The 20,765-nt window shown below is 33.2% G+C and overlaps 1 long non-coding RNA gene across 5 annotated transcripts in view; it reads left to right on the plus strand.

The window, feature by feature from the left end:
* The window catches only part of LOC140684319 (uncharacterized), a 73,565-nt gene that overhangs the window by 34,604 nt on the left and 18,196 nt on the right, over positions 1-20,765 (plus strand). For 3 of the 5 annotated variants that reach the window (XR_012056446.1, XR_012056444.1, XR_012056445.1), the window contains 2 exons: positions 7,060-7,162; positions 11,350-13,090. This is a non-coding gene — a long non-coding RNA (uncharacterized lncRNA). Of the gene's footprint in view, positions 1-7,059; positions 7,163-8,423; positions 11,163-11,349; positions 13,091-20,765 lie in introns of those variants that run through there. The other 2 variants (XR_012056447.1, XR_012056448.1) reach the window with 2 other exon arrangements.

Genomic DNA, 20,765 nt, shown 5'->3' on the forward strand with positions numbered 1-20,765 from the left:
TGATGTGCTTCTTAGCCAATATACGGATAGAAGGTCAATGTTTGAGAGAGAAAAATACTATGAGGGCAGTAAAATCAATGAACTCTTAATTTAATTTAACTTGAGGGATGACCACCAGCTGTTACTACATTTAATCAAAAACCAAAACAGAAACACAAAGGAATGCAACAGAGTTTCCATGGGAACTGCTATGAAATACATGATGACAGCACTTTTTGCAAGTATAAAATATGCAGAATTGACTTTAAAAACCAAAACCAAGCAAAGAACCCCCAGATAGTCTTTTCTAGTCATGAACTAATTGTTTCTCTTAGATACCACCTGAAAAACCAAATCAGTTTTACGTAGCAGGTAATTTCCAGAATTCACAATATTAAATATTTGTCTGTATAGTGTTGTGTATGAGTAAATATGAAAGAGAGACAACACAAAAAAAACCCCAATTAGGCTGAAAATCTATGTGAATCTTTAGGCTAAATCTTATGCAGTACTGATGTAATCCTCTCCCTAATAAATATTGTAAACTGGTTTGGAGCAAAAGTAAATTTAAAAGACAACCTGCTACTTGTTGACCTACTACATGTAGTTAAATACCATCATAAAAGCTTGGGTTTAATTTTTTAATTTATTTTAAAATTAATTAATTTCCCTGACAACTGTAGGGAAGTAGGCATATTAACTTTCTAGCATACTATCCCCTCTTTGATAACTAGAACTTGAATTAGAGCAGTTCTCTCTCCTCATACACAGTTTGGGGAGAAAATCCCTGAAACATGAAGAACTCATAGATCAGAATTTTTTTTCTCTTTGGTGGTCATTTTGCAGCACCGTATGTTAATCCATAGAAAAAAATAATACAGTTTATCTAGACATAGAACAGCTTTGTTATACCAAGTAATCAATAAATGGTAAAGATACACCTATCAATGCTTTCTAGTTTATAGGAAATAATTGAAAGATACTGATACTTAGCATACTTTTTCACATCTCTTATCATTTTACAAGTGAATATCCTTTTTCTGTTGCAAAAGTATTGCAGAAATTTATGTTCTTTTAAAAAGGTTGTTTCAAGTTCTATCTTCAAGTATGTCTGATATTTCTATTTGTTTAAAATAGAAGTTGATTTTGAAATATCCTTATTTTGTGATGAATGAAGTAGGCTCAGATTGTGAAGCACTTTGAGGTGAAAAGAATTATTTAAGAAACATATGAAAACGACAACTGCATTTAACTTCTCAACACTTTTAATTATAAAAGATTAATGGGATTCTTTGAGAAGTGGTACCATCTCTGTTAGTTACACTACATCTCAAGATATTTCCAAGAAAATCATGAGGTTAGAGACTTCTTTGTTTTTTTAAGAAAATACTTATACAGGCCACAGTTCTCAGATGTGTAATTGTTAAAAAAATTTTGGGAACATATAAATCAAGTCATTAATGGAAACTTTTAAACTTAAAAGCCTCATAATGACAAAACAAACATGGACAGATATTTACCTAGAGATATATGAGAAGTCTGAGGGCTCCCATGAGAAATGTGAGGTTGGAGAACTCTTGGTAAATCTTTTGTAAGATCTGGGAAAACACCACCTCTATCCTTTGATTAAACAGACAGAAAGATTCTTCGAAGAAAGAAAATGGTATGAAAAAATACCTTTCATCAACACAGTATGTGGAATTGATACATATGAAATAGTCTTCCCTTGACTTAGTTATAGCCACTCACTCTTCAACTTCTGCTGGTGAAATTCTCAAGTATTGAAAGTACTTATCTTTAAACTTAGCTTGAATTCAGAGCTGAAAGGTTATTAAAGAAGCAGAAACCAGAGTTTATTTTTGTTACTTTGTGCACAGAATTGTTAGGAAACTATGAAAGAGATACTTTCTTCAAGATACTTTAGAGGTGTATGGTTAACCACAAAGCATTAGGACATAGCAGTTTAACAGAAAATTGGAACTTTTCTTCAGCTTCTGTTTTGTCTATATTACATTGCAACTGCAGACTGCATAAACCAAAAAAAACCACCCAACCCCCAACAAAACAACAAACTCAAACGCATTGGGAAAGTATGCATTTTTATGAGGAATGAACCCCAAAAAGACCTTAGAATTACAGAAAAAAGTTTGATATACATGAGAGAATTACTTAAAATCTTACATCTCCTGTAGCCTCTTCCTTAGAAAATTCTATTACATATCAGCAGTTCTTAAGGCAAGAGGCAAACCTCTCAAAAAAGCCCCATTCAGGGAACTGCTCAGGATATGTGCTTGCAACAATTACAGATATTTTTCTCACTTTGTATCTCTGTTGGCATGTGATTCTTATTGCAAAAATGACCACTATTCTGTAAAGAAATATTTGAAAGTAAGACAGAGACTCAAATAGTATTTGTGACTGTCCTACATTTTCCTTTTTGGAATCAGCCTAGTTTAGAGACTTAGAATGAGATTCAGGACAAACATGTTTTCTTCTTCCGTCACTGAACTGATAGCCTTAGTCAAATTGATTCTGTTCTCAGTGTTGTTATTTCAGGGTTAAATGCAGGGAAGAAAATGACCTCATTAATGTGGTTTACCCACTAATGAAAACCTTTAGCTATCATTAAGTGTTGTTTTCATAAGGAAGGCTTGAGAAAAGCAGGACATCTGCCCCTCTGGAATAGCACATTTTGTATGTATCCTGAAGTGCCCACTCTGAAAGAGATAATAAGGAAAAGAATCTGCATCACATTAAAAGCAGTTTTCAGAAAAAAGGAACAAAGTTATGCTCCTGGTCATTTTTAATGAAGTACATGAACTTTAACACATACTTTACTGTGCATGAAGAGAGTGTAGCATTTTGGGAAATAATTTTCAGTGGTTAAACTATACATGTAATTTTTTTTAATACTGCCTAAAGAAAGTATTCTTATTTAGGAACATAAATAAGCACCAAAGGTTACTGAAATATAGTTAAAGATTAATAAAGACCAAACAGAAGCATAAATTTATTCTTCAAGCAGATTGAACTAAGATTTTGACATGTCTTTATAAGCGGAAAGTCTAAGGCTTTCATAGACTCTTTTCCAGGACAGCATGGGAAAGTTTATCAGCTACCACTGATTGCAGAGAGAGGTTATAGTATCTCAGTCAGAATAGGTATCTCAGTTTAAGGTAACAAAAATGAAATTAAGTGAAACCAACTTACTTCATTTTCTAAAGCCTAAAAGAAACTTGGATTTTCCTCTGCTGGTGCTCAAAGGGCAACTTGCTTGCAAGTGAAAACAAGGAATGAGAAACTGTTTACACTTGCTTGGGAAGAGTTTTACTGAAAATCTGCAAAACTTCATCTGCATTAAAAAATTCTGACTAGTTCATTGACTGAAAGGCTAGGTTTGCCTGAATAGCAGTAAGATTGTAGAGTTGAAGCGTGAGTTGAAGAGCCTGTTATCTAAAGTCTTTTATCAGATTAAGCTGTATTCTTACCTTTATGAAATGTCCTTTTATTGTACCATACTTGGAGAAACTAACATCACATTTAAAGGCAGGAAATTATTTTTCTTCAATTAAAAACAAATACATTTTTGCTACATTAAAATTTTGCTAGTTTGGCCTTTAAAGAGTACTGAATAGAAGTAGAAACCATCATTATACTATTGTCCATATAGACTCTGAAAGGTTCACTCAAGACTGTGAGAACAACACTGAGAAAACCTTATAGGGTGGTGCATGTGGCCATGATGTTCATTCAGATGCCTCACATGGCTGCTATTTCATTTCATCACTCAGAGATGTATTATCTGAGGCATTATTAAAACTGCCTACTGTCCTCTGATCCACTATATATAATTTCTACATAAAAGAAAGACAAACAGAATAGAAGTAAATATCTTTATGTAGAAATCACAAAGTGACTAAAAGTACTGAAAATACAGGTTCAGAGACATTGAAATCTTATAATCTGTGAGTAACAAAAGCTGGTATGTAATATTCCTGACTGGTAAATGGCTCTGATTTGTCAGTGGTATGCAGTCATACTAAGGAATGAGTCTCCTCAGTCTGTGCTACCCACCCCCAGCTTTGATATCTCTGGGAACATCTCCACTGATATGATGCTGATATTACCCTCCATTAAATAAATCCTTTTTCTCTTATTACTTGAGAAAAAAAAAAAAAAAAAGAAAAAAGAAAAAAGAAATTAAATGTAGCCATGAAGGAAAATCTCTTTTCTTCCCCTGGTTTACTGCAGAAAAAAAAATCTTACTTTCTGAAAAGAAGGGAATGTAAATGTACTTTTAAAAATATGACCTCTAACAAATTAACAGAGGAAAAATGCAGTAAAAATATGTGGAAAGATAATGGTGACCTTTGAAAATTTTTGTCTGACTATCCACTAACAAACACATTGCAAAGAATCTCAGTCTGATACAGTGAAAATTTCTGGAATAGTATTTGACAGACACAATGAGAACATACATAAAAATTAACGTTTTTGTCCCTGTTATATTTAATGCAATTATTTGGTAAACTAAAAATTATGATGCATAGCATGGCAAGATTGTTAAATCACCTTTATAAACTGTCTGGAGAATAAGAATTAATAATGCATGTCATTTTAAGATGAGTAGACTGAAGTACCTATGTATTTCTTACACAACACACTACAGGAGACCTACTGATGTTGCTAGAGCTCTTGGTATGAATTTAATCTCCAAGTTGTTCTCCCCCATTTATCTACAAAATTCCCAGAATGACATTACAGAGGGAGCACTGTAACCTGTTATGGACTCAAAAAGTGCTAACAGTATTTTTATACATTCATGTATTGCGTCAACATAAGCGGGAATTTCCTGTGCTCGAACATCTATTCTTCACTTTTGATATCTATAGATACTTATCTCAGTGACTCTGAAGTACATATTTTGTCTGCAGACCCAGAATCAGCAATTTCATTAAGACAGTTGACATCAAAAATATGTTTACATGGCCTTGAAAAGGGTGCTTTCCTTTGCTTTGTATTTTGTTGGTTTTGGTTTGGTTTTGTCCTCTTTTATTTTGTTTGGTTGATTGGTTTGTTTGTCTGGGTTTTTTTGGTTTTGTGTGTGTGTGGATTGTGGGATACTGTTTGGTTGGATGGGGGCTTGTTTGTGGATTTTTTGCAATTAAAGGTTCAAGTCTGTGAAGATAGGTCTGGAATACAGCTATTTAGAAAAACATCTTGCTGTTGAACCCTGACAATTTTTATTTTAAAAAAATTATTCAAACAGCTTTATTTTTTTTTTCTCAATATTTTAAAAATACATCTAGTCTGAGTATATTGCAAATGGTTTACCCCCTGGTCATCCCACCCCAAAGAAGCTTGATAAACAAATTAATTTCTCTAACAAGTTTCAGAACTATATGCTTATGTCTATACAATAGCCAAAATGAAATATTTTGTAAAAAAAGAACAAGTGGATTAAGAGTTAGACATGGAAAATAATTCAGTTGTGGGACAGTTTGCCTTAAACCTAAAAAATGTATTTTTAGCTATTCACATTTAAATATTTAAAAGCACTTAAGTCTCCTAAATTATTTGATATTTGAAATATTCAGAATTTAATAGCTTTTTACTGGATATGTTGATGAGATTTAAGGTCCAAATGCTTTTCATTACTTGGAGCCTGAATAAAATACTAAATCATGGGATACAAGTAAAATTAAGGATCCAAGCAAAAATAGGCAAAAGCAAGAGCTCCCAGAGTTAAAGTTAAAATTCCAGCTTTTTCCACTTTAGTTTGACTGAAACAAGTCTCGCTTGATGGGAACTCTTTTGAAGTCTCTCAGCATTGCATTTAATATCCTTACAATATACTTTCCTTAGAGATGTAAAATCTTTCTTAGAGTCTTAAAATCTCTCTCACGTAAATAATTAGAATTGGAGATCCCCGAGGGCATCTGAAGTGTTGCAGTACCTTTGTCTGGGAAAACTCTGGAAGGGATAAAATTGACTTAAATGTAAACAGTGTTTTCAAAGCAGAAAGATCTCCTAGTGACAGACCAGCATAGCAAGGCTGCACAGCCTTTCAGAATAGAAACTAAAGAAGGAGTTTGCTTAGTTCAGTAGAAAGCTTCTGAGCTCACCCCTCTTTTAGGTTCAATCTAGATTCTAATATGTGTGCCTGTGGGCATTTCTGTACTGAAAAATGCAGAATAGACACCATTCAAATAGCTTTGAAGGAACTGTAGCTCTTGCTAGTGTAGCATCAGTTAAAATTACAATAGATGTATGTGGGTGATTTAGGCAGCACTAATTAGTACCATGCTGAGAGTGCTCTATAACTGTTAATTCAGGCATTAGCTAATTTGGCTTTGAGAAGCTTTTTACCATGCTGCTTGGCTTGTTCTGGAATGGCTAATATGTTTCCAAATTAGTTTAATACTAAAAAAATCCCTTGATATTTGAAACTGATATAACTCCATTGGGAGTAGCTACTCCAGCATCTTACTCTAGACTGTTTTGTGAAAGAATTTATAATTTTCAGAAGGCAGCAGAAGACAATGTACCACTCTATATCACTGTGCCAATACCTCAAGCACATAGAAAGTACAAAGTCATATCTAATGTAATACGTTTGCTAGAAAGAAATATCTGAGGAAAAAAATGGTAGATAATGGAAAAAATATTAATCTTGCCTAGCATTAACCAGCAAAAGTTAAACCTCTCGTCTAAGCTACTTTGCTTATTTGCTTTCCTCTGTAATCACTGGAAAGATATAAACACCTAAGTCATGACCTAAGTTGTTATCTGCCAATATCTCTGTTATTAGGGAGTTTAGGAAACTGCTTTAAGCAAAATGCCTGAGTAATGTTAGTGTGAAATGAGCTCCAGCTGTTACATGTTTTGGCTGATATTTTAATGATAACTGGCTGGTTTATCTGGAACTTTATAATGCTAAAAGTATTAAAAAAGGAGTTTTGTTTCTCATTGACTGAACTAATTGGCTTGTGACTGGTTTAAGTTTTAAATGGAAGTTTGAATAATTTTTGGTATTTTCATTAATTTAATATTTTTTAAACAGATTTTTTTTTTTTTCAGTAGAAGAACTGATGTGGTGTATTCATGAAACAGACGCAGTGATATATCTTCTATTCCTAAAATAAAAAACAACCTTGACTGAAGATGATCTTCAAGAGTTCTGGTAATTTGGATTTATAACTGTTATTGAAGTTCTTTTCTGCATTTTAATGTGTAATGTTTTAACTACAACTGTTAATCATGGTAGGTTATCATAAATGGCAGATACTTTATTTGACAATCATTATCTAAAGGTCCTTTTTTAGTGTATTATAATACATCTGGGAAAAAAAAAAAAAAGACCAATGCATCAGACTACTTATTTGCCATTCTTTTGCTTAGTTTGTCACATGAAATGGGTCTGGAACAGTAATTTCTTCGGCAGCCACTCTGCTAAGACTTAAGATACAGACATAATAATTTGACTAGGGAGATTAATTTAAGCCAATCTTGCCCAATTTAGCAAAGAATCTGAAAAAAACTAGTCTATTATTCACAATGAATGCTGCAGTAAATTGATAGAGCAATGAAAAATTTGGTGAGATGAAAATTATTTGTTCATTGGAAACAGCCGTATCTTCAGACATAGCAAATGATTTAGGTTTTTCCATATATGAATGTTTCTAATAAACAGTAACAAATTGGTAATAGTGCAACTAGAAAATATAGATAGTTCCATGGTTCAGAACTTGGGTCTCTGGCAGAGATTTATGAATAAACTTAAGAATGTACTAATAATACAGTTTTGATAACGTGCAACAATTCATTAATACTTATCTTCCAATTATCCAGTCATTAAAATAATAATTGATTTACAGGAACTGTTTCAGGCAGGAAGAAGCACCATACAATACAGAAAGTTTATGAAAATATTTATTTTTAGATTTCATCATCTACAATTTTTTTTTAATCATTCTGAAGTTCAGTTAAAAAATAAAATAGAGGCATATATAAAAATTATTCCAATAAAATTGAAATTTTAAAATATTAATGGATTACTGAAAAGTTTTTTATTTTACTGGCTCAGTTTTCTTGACTGTCATGCAATCCTCTAGCCACACATATAAAGTGGATTTGATTCAGTGACTAAAATTTTGTACAAGTCAACATAGGAAGAAAACCGACATCTGAGAAGATACACCAAATTATGGTAGTTTGAGGTACTAAAGTATAGAGACAGGAGAGTTAACATCAACATTTTTCAAAATTCACAAAAAAAAAAAAACCCTTGAAGTAAAAAAAAAAAAGTGTAGGGGAAAAGGTAACTACATAGGCATACTGCTTGTAGGTTTGGGAATGGAGTTGCAACATATTAAAGAAAGAGGTTTCTGAGTTATTTCAAATTTGACATTTTTAAAAAGTATCAATTTCACTGGACTTTGCAGATCAGAAACATATCTGGGAATCACAAACATTTGGAAAACACCAGAACAGCTTGCAGATTACTAATAACAGCATGCAGGACTTTTAGTAGCTATTTGGCACAAAGAGAAGAATTCACAGTAAGTCTTCTGAGCCCTATGCAATTAATTATTAATTCCAGCCTGTTTTTTTTACTGTCCATTTTTACATGAGCTTTGTGACAAGTATCTGCATGTTACTAGAACAGGCTTAATTGTAATTACCACTGTCTGCTCCTTTGTGTGAATAGGCACAAGCTATTTAAGCAACTCTTCCTAAGAGAATCCAAATTTACAGAGAGAAGTTTAGGTATCTAAAAGTTTTACAATATTGCTGATAAATGAAGCTCTATACTGATTCTTTAATCCAAATTTTACAAAAATACCCTACAGTTTTTATTTTTTGAGATTCTAATTCAACACTAGAGAGTTCCTTGTTGCACGAGCTTCAATACTGTCAAAAATTGCCAATATCTTTATTTTGAACAAGAAAAGGCACTGAACTGGTGTGTTTATGCCATTTGGTACACATTATTTGAAACAGTAAGTAAGCCCTACAAAAAAATCTCTGCTGAAAATTAGTTTTAGGAGCATGGAGGGAGAATCAAGGTCCATCTATCCCAATACCTTGCCTCTGCTACTTGGTTCTTATTAATAAACCACACAATGAAGAAGGAACAAAACCACCATTATTGCATCCAGTCATTTAAAGAGTATTCAAACAGCGGGGTGTTGCTTGTTTCCACATGATCCAGAAAAGTTGAACTCTTACTCTGAGGCACAATGGATAACAACAGGTAGTTTTAGCAGAAGTTTGCATTCATTACATGTTTTGAGGTGTTTGGGTCTGAGCCAAACGTGTGTAACACTTACTTCACAAAAGTAACTTCCCCTAGTCAGTGTGCTATTTTAGACATTACATTTCTCAATGATGTATCAAGAAAACTTGGAATTCTAGAGCTGCTAGGGTTTCCCATCCAGGTTCATAAGGAATTTCTTTCCTGAAGCCAGGACTTCCTTCATTCTTTATGGAGAAAATTCTAGTTTCATACTATAAACTAGAAGACATTAAAACATTTTCCTTGTTCTTCATTCCTTCTAGAATAGACTACATTGTGTGATAATGGCAAATCACAAAATCAAAACATATCTTATTTTCTTGACAACTTGAACTGAATAAAATTTGTTCCTTAATGTCTTTCTCATACTCTCATTTACAGCTGAATAAAACACATTTCTAAACAACAACAGAACTGTAATTCTGCTGGAATCATTAACATGGTTTCTCTGGGGTTCAGCTGTGGAAAACTCTAATACTTCAAAAGACAATTTTCCTTTTCATATTTTCCCCATTTTAAATTTGAAGGTGGTAGGGTGTTGGTAGTCAGGAAGGAAAATCGTTATTTTACATTTGGGAGACCCTGAAGTATACATTTTGAGATAGAAATATAATATTAAAAATATTGATACAAAACCATAATTCAACTCTTCCTTCATTATGCCCTCAGAATTAAGAAAAGTCAATCACCCATTACAAGCTGAATATAGTATCTGCAGTATCACTTCTGCATTGACAAATAATCAGTTTGATAAATTTTTGGGGAACAATCTTTAAAACTTTTAGTTCTTTGTCCTAACTCCCTTACTTAGAAAACTGTTACGGACTTGAGTGTTACAGCTTGGAATATTTTCCCAGTTTTCCCCTTAATATAATTCCTGAGCCATTTACATCTGTTTCATCGTACATTAATATCATCCAAAAATATCAAGGGAGAAGTTAAAATTTAGTACTGGACATCCTCATACCTTTTTGCTCTTTCTTGGGAAAAGGGGCAGGGGTACATGGGGAGAAGATAGTAAGCATTCAGAAAGGTTTATTATTTACCAGTCTTAAGCACTTAACCCTGAAATAAGTTTAAACTCAGAATCTTGTCAGAAGCAAATAGAGAACATCTTTAATATTTTAACCTTTTTGTGCAGATTGGAGCCATGGGAGCTTGTTATGAAGGTGTACTGTAATGCAGGGTAAACAGTCAAACTTTAATGGGAAAACAATCCAAAAAAGACAAAGTAAAAAAATAGTTTTAAAAAATACAGAAAAGAACCAAGTAAATTCAAATATACAAAAATGATAATAGAGGCAAACCCTGCAAGCTGTGGGAACTGCTTCCCTGTCCTTACACAGGTGAACTCAACTGTGATAATTCCCCTGATGGGGAAGTACACTCACACTAGCCTGAAGATGGTCATCTCTGCTGATGGGCCATCACAGGCCATAACAGACTCAACTGCACTGACCTATTAGGAAGCTGTAATGACTTAGAAGGTGCCAATTAATTTCTAAATTAATTTCAACCAATTGTTTTGTTTGTGGGGTTTTTTTTTCCTGACACTGGGCATTGATTTATAGCTAGTATTGTATCTTCACCTCTGAAGAAAGTTGCATACACACAGGCATACCTGTGATGACAAAGGCAGTATGATGTTTGCAATGACTTGATAGATGTTAAATAATGCATAAGGAAGGACTACATACCCTGAGATTAGCTCAGTTGGTTACAGTATGTTGTTGACAACACCAAAGTTGTGGGTTAGATCGTTTTTAGGGATAGCCCCTTTTAAGGGCTATTTAGTTTGAGTGGTACTCAATGATTTTTGTGGGTCCCTTCCAGCTAAGAATATTCTATGAAATCAAGGATGCTTCCTGTTGCACAAACCACTTGGAACGGCAGTAATAGGCTCCTTGCATGGCATTTGCTAAGCTTTGATTCTTAAATGAAGCATTCTTCTGTTTCATGGAAGTTTGTCTCTGGGCTCACTTCTTTCTATTGCTCTTGAAAAGGTGAATTTTTAGAGTGTATCTTAATGCTTTTGTGCATTTACCTGCTTTTTTTTTTTTTTTTTTTTTTAGTGCTACAAAGGATTCTCTCTTGAAAGTAAAACATGTTCTATTTCAAGATAACAAGTATTTTGCCACTTAGAGATAGCCATTAATAGGCTTAGCACTGAGTAAATGACATTTACCCTATTTTGCTGACATGGACATAGACTGAGAAGTCCAAGATGGAAGATCCTTGAAGATTTGTCATCCTTCATACCATCTACCAACTAACTTACTTGGATAGATGTTCTGCCTCTGTTTTCAGAGAACCATTTCTAACCTTTTTAAAAATGACATATATAAAGAAAATGGTGCCATCTACATAAAATAAATATGTGGTCATTACTTAGATGTTCACAGTCATAAAGGCAAAGGTACTCTACAAGCTGTCTGTAGAAATCCTGAGCCAGTCCAGTTTTCAAAAGTGGAATATCCTTGAGAAAAGCAGAAGTCAATTAAAAAACAAATATTACTACTGCAGGGAAAGTGTCTTAAGTGTGGGACTCTGTTGCAACACTAAAGATCTAAAAATATAAGTGAAGTAATAATTTAATAAAAGTAATGTAGGAATTTTAGATGTCTCAAAAAAACTTTTCAGTTGAGCTCTGGCTGTGAAACTTGTCAATACTTTACAGTTTTTCCTTTTTTGTATTCCTGGTACAGGTTCTTTTCTGTGTGTTCAACAGCCACTTACTGTGAATCAGTGTTTTGTCTTAATTCTTGAAATAGAGTTGTAGGAGAGCTCTACAGTCTTTTAAAATTAAGCTGACCATAGTTAATTCACTTGGACACTACTGTTCTCTGACTCTGTTGCAGATAATGAATCAGAAAGATAAAGCCATCAATAATTTAGCAGTATTGAATTAACAGAGAAAAATCTAGATTAAAAAAAAATATATAGACAAAAACACTTAAAGCAGAAGAAAACATCACAAAAGAATAAGGAATTTTGTATGCGACAATTGAAGTCTATAAAAACACTTCCTGAGAAACAGAACAAAGATATTTTGACCAAGCTTGGGTTGTATCTTGAATATTTTATCACAGATCATAAGAATAACACTACCACGTTAGAGCACAGACCCAATCAGCTCATGATCTAGCCTGTCAGAATGGCTGAGCCTAATATCAAGAAAATTAGAGGGCTTGGCAATTACCAAAGACAAGTGCCAGATTTTGCACCTGGGGTGGGGTTATCCTGAAAGTATTTACAGACTGAGGAATGTGGAATGTAAGTCAGCAGTGTGCCGTGGCAGCAAGGGCTGACCATGTCCTGGTGTCGTTGTTGGCTGGGTGAAGGAGAGGATTGTTCTGCTCTACTCCACACTCATGCTGCCTCACCTCGAGTATTGTGTGTAGTGTTTGGCACCACAATATTAAAAAAAAAAAAATCCATCTGTTGGAGAGTGGCCCTCCAAAAGAGGGCCACAAACATGGTGAAGGGTATATAATGAATGTTGTATCATTATACATCTTATCTGTGAATGGGGAAAAGAAAGGGATGAGCTGTACCAGGCACAGAAAATCAGAGAGATCCAGTGGGTGCAGGTAGCAAAGCTTGTATTGGTATCCTGGAATCATGTGGAGTATCAGAGCAGCTTTCCATGTTAAGGATTTTTAGTTGTGAAATGGACACTTCTTTGGTTACTATATGTAAGATTCCAAATAAAAACTCTCACCAGTAACACTTGTGTTCTCCTGTAAGTGTCCTAACTTCTTACTAATCTGTGATTAGTTATAGTGATAAATAAAGAAGATTTCTTCTTCAAAATGTCTGTCAAAAATGTCTTGAAGGAAACATCTATCTCAACCTTAGCTGGAACTGCAATCAGGCTGTTTTACAAAAAGAGCATTTGACAAAGTTAGCAAAAATTAAAATATCTTGAAAGCATCTCTAAAATACAGCTAATTGGCTCTTCTCTATGCTGAGAGACAATTTGTGTTTTATTTGCAAAAAATCAGACCTCAAGGATATTTTGTAAGACTGTATTCCCACCTCTATGGGAAGCATTCTTATATTTAGAGGCACACAAGAAATGTTCTGATTGCACTTTTGCATATTCATTCAGGGTATGAAAATAATCTTTGAGTGGATTTTTTTTTCAAATTATTATCTGTCATTTCTGTAAGCAACCAGGTCACTAATAAGGAAACTGGTACTACTTTTTAAATACTGGTATGCTTACTATATTTCACTTTTAATTTAATTTATTTTAGTATTACAAAGCATGGGAGAAATGCTCTAGCTTGTGGTTCATATAGGTTTGCACTGAAAAAACTATGGTATGCAACAACTGTAGATATTAATCAGCTGCCTGCTACAGCTGGTAAGAAGGTTGGTGTTAATCAAACCTTTTTACATTGTAATTCAGTATACTTTTATGATGGTCCAGTGCACTGAGTGATAAATGAATTTTCAAGTGAAAAAAATAAAAAGAAAAAAGGAAAAAAGAAAGCTAGCAACAAAGTTCTCACATACTAGGCATGAATTTGTAAACTCAAGATCAGTAAAAAGCAGAAGTAAAATGGTAAGAAAGATGTAAAATTTTTGGTGTATTTAGTTTGCAAAGACCACAAGTTAAGAATAGCAATCCACGTTCTTTTCCATATTAATTTCTAATACCTTGGAGAGAATGGATCCCCAAAGAGTTTATGCAGTTACTCATGAGCTGAGACCATCTGTGAGCATCTACTGTCTCCATAAACACTTGATGTGGTCAGGAGTTAAAGCTGTTACACATGTATCTACTTTTATGAACAATTACATCTAACAAGGGTCAATTAAAATAGAGTCTTTTATGTATATGGAATTTTTTCTGCAACTTAGTAGTTCATAGATCTAATTTTAATTTCTGATCATATTAATTTTCATTACGTTTTCTTTTTTCTTTCTCTGTTTCTTCCTCAGTAGGGATGACAGCTGCTCAGTATGAGCTGTGTAGTTGCGCTATAGTATGTAACATTGCAGAGAATCACTCTTTGAGAAAAACCTCTCATATGCTTCCTTCTTTTTTGAAGAGGTTCTTCATTTCTTTCTGCATTTTCACTATAGTTCTGTCCTTATAGCCCTGAAAAACGGAAGTACTCTCACTAGTGGAGAAAGCAGTGGCAATGAACTAAAAAAAAAAAAAATCACTCTAAAATGGTTTCCATGCACTCTGTTAACTTCAGCCCTATTTAAAACCCATAGACTAAAAAAGATTTTCAAAAGTATTCATATAGTATCCATACTAAAAAGATTTTCAAAGTATTCATAAAGTATCCATAGAGAATTCTCTTAATTTATTCTTTTTAAGATAATGAATTGCTTATAGCCTCAAAATATAAGGAAATTTTTAAATTTATTTAATTTTTAATTCATTATTAGAAATATGTGCATTTTCTGGTTTCCAGCTGTTAGTGGCAATTAAATTTGCTTGAAATATGAACCAGTTTTTCCTCTGGCTGCTCTTTATTGCTGTCACATCCAGCTTTACTGTTATGGATCAAGAGTAACAGGACACTAGTAAATCAAGTATAGAATAACATATCAAAAAGGAAAAGTCAACAGTGATATTAGTATCCAATTTGAGCATTAAAAGCCCCAAATAGAATAAAACCAATTGACCAAACTCTTACATTTAAAACATAAATATTTATCCTAGTGCCCACAATCATGTTCATTGAAATTCCTTTTATGACTCTGTCAGAAATTGAAGGGAGAATAAGGTAGCAGTCAGTTCCTGTCAAGATGCACAGAATATTAAAGGTCTTTTTGAAACTGACAATTCATTTATAAGGCAGGCAGTTTTATTAGCTCTGGTATTTGTAACAGGGGACTCCTTCAGCTGTTCTTCTTTGAAATGAAAACTAAACTTTAGAGGAATCATATAATTATAGAATCACAGAATATCCTGGGTTGGAAGGGACTCAAAAAGATCATTGACTCCAACTCCTGGCCCTGCACAGAACAGCCACAATACTCACACCATGTGCCTAACAGCATTGTCCAAAAGCTTCCTGAACTGTGTCAGGCTTGGTGCTGTGACCACTTCCCTGGGGACCCTGTTCCAGTGCCCAGCCACCCTCTGGGTGAAGGAGTTCATACTGTTGGTGATTGCCCAGACCTCTAATTTATCAAGAACCATACACTGGACTAGTCTAAGCCAAAATAAATGAAGAGCAAAGAAACCAGATAATTCAGGGACGAGAGATTGTGTTCCAAAATGCAGCATGTGGCATTTCTGTGGAAATTAAAACTGAGTAAGCCTAGCAGGGATTGCTAACCTTAGTTCACAGTATCCTCAAGAATTTTGGTTGCTTGTTTTTCCTAGATTATTTCCAGGTCCACTGGAAATTTTTTCAAGTGCAATATTTTACCCTTACCCACTTTAGTGAAACTTGTATTCCATGATATACCTCTGTTATTCTAATCAGGATATAAGCACTTTAAATATAATTTAAGTTTCTCATGATATAGTCATTTGGTTATAAAAAATTAGTTTGTAACATGATTTTGCATAAAAATATAACACATCATTATACATTATTATAAAATACATATGACTATATGTAAATAATATGTATTTTATATATCATGTGACACTATTGTGTATATCTATTACAATAATATGTATATTATACACACATATATTATATGTAATTATCAAATTATTACAAATAATAAATTGTATATATTATAATTATTATGCAGTATAATTACATTTAAGCTACAGCAACTTGCTATTTTATTATTTTATTTTATTTTATTTTATTTTAATCTTACCAGTAAAAGTTCAGGGACACACTTCATTTATTCTTGAGTAGTTACATTCTAGGGAGTGATATCACAATGGGGGTTGACAGAAAAAAAGACATGTTTGTCTTTCCTGTGTTTCTGGATCAGTCTTTTTTTACTATACTGAATTGGCATGTGCTTTAGATGTTCCCAATATCTGGAGCTAGTTCTACTACAATAAACCAAGTAGTAGGCAGACATCTCTTCTATTACATTAATCAGAACCCATTTTCACTGTCCTTTCCTCCTTTCAAGGATATTATTTCTGGAATATTTTTTTCAGGATCAAGGGTCTCTTGTTATCAAGATGGTTCAGTCATATATATTACCTTTTTTTCCAACATTCTCTCAGTGAACATTTTCATGTACTTTGATTACTAAGTAATTTAACCTCTACATCACTGAAAATTTTGATTTTCTACTGCATGACAAAAAAAAGCAGACAATTGAGTGTCAAGAGCTTACCGTCAGCTGACCTTTGAAAACTGTATACCCAGTGAGAAAATTTTGTCATATTTCACTTCTAGAGTGTCACAAGATTTCAGTGTTTCAAATCTATTAAATCTAAACTTCCCTCAGACTTAAAACATTTATTCTTTTCATTCTTTTCACCAGTGCTCAGAGCACACTGTTCTTCTGTACCCTTAAGGGGAGTACTTAACTTTGATTTCTGTTCTTCTTCCTTGACTCTGGGAAAGTTGTCTAATTTGATTTGGCCTCTTGAACATGTGTTCTCTCTGAAGCCTGAGTCCATACTTTGGGAGTGGCTGGGGTGGTCTCCACTTTGCTTCCTTCCACTATGTTCAGAAAAATTTTGGGATGACAAACAAGTATGCCTCTGGAAAAGCAGAGTTAAAAACAAAAATAGTTTTTTGGTTTTTAAGTCTCTATAGCTTTACATAATCTGCAACCTAACTTTCAGGATGAAATTTACACTCCAAACACTCCCAATTCCAATTAACTCTTTACGTATTGACTGAGACTTGTCCTTAAGAATTGGTGGTTCAGAAGAGCTGTAATGTTAATGTGACAGTGATGTTACAAAACTGTATCTATCACAGAATAACTCTACATTTTATTGCCAAAAGTTCTGGACATTTAGGAAGCCAATGCAAATAGCAGACTATAAAACCTGTCATATTTCCTGGAGTTACTAACCTTCAATCTACAAAACATATATTCAGTTGATTGAAATTTTTGACACTTTTTCTCTAAGGAAGATCATTCTAACTGAACAAGTTATCAGCTGATTAATTTGTTACTTTAGTGATTCAGTTCTATCCTCATTAAGTTTAAAATTAAGAACATTTGGAACAATCAAAATAGTAATATGTTCTGAGACTCACACTCAATACTTTGAAATGTGTTTCAATTGTCCATTTTTAAGAAAACCCATTATAAAGACAGTGATTACCGCTGAATGATTTATTAATTTGCAAAATTATTTCATGATGAACAAGGTGCTTTGATGTTACTAAAACTTCATTTCAAAAGAGCTTTCTCTGAGAGAAAAGGAAAGAACTAGAGCAGCACTACAAAAGCAAATATAGTATTGTATAAATTAACTTTGCAAAATTGGTCATCACGCTGCCAATAATAATTTGTGATACATGATTAGTGAACTATTCATCCAAGTGAACTAAAGAAAAGTAATATAGTACCTCGTCGGGATTTTTTCTGAATATGGCAATCATATGATAAAATAAATAATAATCTCAACATATTGTCTCATGCATTGGCAACATTTGCTGCAGCAGGAGTCACATATTCCTACAGAAAGAACATATTATTATGCTTAACATTCTCTCAGAAAAAGGGATAGCTTGTCTTAGTTTCTGGCTGCCAGTGACACAAAGCAGATGAGATGGTACGAAAAGGCTGCATGGAAACATGCATGCTAACTTGATAATTTGTTCTTCATGCCTCTCCTTCAGCATCAAAAAGACTTTCTAGGGTTTTGGTGTAGGCAGATTTGTCTGAGTTTTTATTTCCCCTGAGAATGTACTGACCAAAGTACCTGCTTATTTTGTGTACATGTATAGCAAAGGCAAGTAAATTACATACAAATCAGTTCAGAATGAAAAATTATTTGAAATTTTTGACTATAGGAAAAGTGAGATTTTAAAACATTCTTCTAACAGGGAAGTCAGCTTAAATATGGATCTTGATAAGTTTGCATGAAGGAGACTGTAATATGTGTTCCTTAAAGTAGGGCAAAGGACACTAACAAATGAATTTCTCTCCTGGCTTTCTAAATTATAAACTTCTATATTATCTGTTATAAACCACTGCATTATAATTTCTGCTGCTTCTACAGGTATTTTGAGATAGATTTTGATTTAAACACTGATATTAAAATCTACATTTAAGTAGGGCATCAAATTTGTTTGAGAACATTTGCATCATTAAATAGTTGTGTTAACCCCTATGATTCAATAGGGGTCCAAATTTTATTACAGAATATTTTCCCTTAAAAATAACTAAGTACTGCAAAAAAATTAAGATTACACTTAAGAGAAATTGAATAGATATGTATATGAAAAATGAGTAAATTTGATGTACTTCATGGAGAAATTTAGATGTGTGCTGATCTCTGATCAATTGGTTGATCTGTAGATCTGGAGTTTAAATACCTTTTAGAAAAGTTGAGGGTTTCTCTCCTTTCCTCTCATGTCTGGATTTGGTCGCATCTTTGTTTAAAATTGCCTGGAGGCAATAATTTCTGTCTGTCCTAATATACAATGTCCAGGTTACTCATTTACATATCTGTAGCCATCATGTTCTTTTAAATTATATGACATATTTTTCTGAGACGGACTAAACTTAAAAGCAGCGGCTCAAGAGCTGATTAATGGCTTTATAAACTGTGAGGAAAGAAAGAGCTTTAGCACATAAAGAAAACCCTCACAATGAGTCATAGTCAGCATGTTCTCATAATTATTAAAATGTCACAATTTTGTAGGATAAAATGAAACATTGTCTGTTCTATCTCAAGTTTAATTTCTGAAAAAAAAAAAAATTCTTGAAATTACTTTCATCTAAAACTATTCCTCTTGAGTTTTTCAGAGATTCCAAAGAAGTACAGTTTTTCCTTGCTTTTTTCTCCCTTTTACAGAAAAATAAATCATAAATTATCAATTTTAGTGCATGAATAATAGTTTTGGTTGATTTGTAAAAACAATAAAATTAATCCAAAATCGGATCTTGCAAAAAACCCTGCATTTTGATGTGTTTCAGATCCAAAGATGAGGTTTTTGTTAACAAACAATAAAATGTTTTGTACACAGAGAATTTCTATAGCTTTTTTTTTTCCAAAAACTTATTGGTGACTGATAGCATTCTCTCAACACAGCCTCAGAAATATCTGTAGTCTAATTTTGAACTGATAATATGTTCAAAACCTACCATATGTGTCTATAATAGATTTCACGGATGTATTGTTAAGAATGGAGATATTCTTACACAAAGATTACTATGGTAATGGTCCATTCCTAAAGCTATTTGGACAATGGTCAGTTGTACTGTCTCGTACAATAATCATAATCAGCTACCACATGAGCTGTAATTGGATCTAGCCGTAATGTGCTTCATCTTAAGATACCTCAGATAGCATTTATAGAATTAATCCTGAAAAGCCTTATTCACGCCATTAAATTAAATAAAAAACAATATAGACTAGACTAGATATTGGAATTTGCATTGCATGTATATGAAGTTTATCTTAAGTTATTCTCATTTTCTGTGTCTAAAATATAAATGGCCTATATGGCTTGTTTTCATCTCTTGCATTTATTTTTCTTCAAAAGATATTAAGCTCTTATTGTCCAGCTGAATCTTGGGGTTTTATTCTGCATTTCTGTAAAAAAACTCATGTATTCTCATGCCAGAGAAGGGCAGCAAAGACTGTGAAGGTTGTAGAAAACATGTCTTATGAGGAAAAGTCAAATGAATTGCAGCTGTTTAGCCAGTGGAAGAGGACGCTCAGATGGAACCACACTGTTATCTACAGTAAGCTTAAAGAATAGTTATCAATTTTCTATATTATGTACTCTTTTCTCTGCATTGAAAGAGGAGTTGTATTTTGATACTTATCAAAAATTAATCAGGTATCAGTTTAGCTTGGTATGTTTTTTTAAATTTTTCCTTTCAAAGTCTTCTCCATCACATGCCTTTCAGTAGGATCCCAATACCTGGCCTTCCAGATATGAATGCAAAAAAACTATATGAAAGAGAATTATGTTTGAATCTTGGAGAGCTTAATGAGCATTTTTTTAGATCAGAATGGTTTGTTTGATCTCTTACAATTGATCTGTCCTGGTGTTTAGTTTTTCCTAATTCCTAGAAAATTTCCCTTTGGAATAACATATTATCATGTTCTACTTTATACCTAATGCACTGATCAATTTGTGCTAAGGAAGTAAAAATTACATATGAAAAAGCAGTTAAATACAAATTTGGAACAATCAGAAATTCCATCTGATCCTATTGAAACTATCACAGATTTTGGCTAGAGCTATGAGATTTTCCAGAATAGAAGTATCTGAAATTGGCTGCCTTCTTACTTCATTTTAAATTTTACTGTTTCATGATTTTCCTTTTCCAGAAATGTAAAAAATTATCCCCTCGGGAATAAAAATAACTTTAACTATGCTAATATCATGGAAACTAT

This window comes from Taeniopygia guttata, chromosome 5, assembly GCF_048771995.1.
Source record: "Taeniopygia guttata chromosome 5, bTaeGut7.mat, whole genome shotgun sequence".
Taxonomy (NCBI): Eukaryota; Metazoa; Chordata; class Aves; order Passeriformes; family Estrildidae; genus Taeniopygia; species Taeniopygia guttata.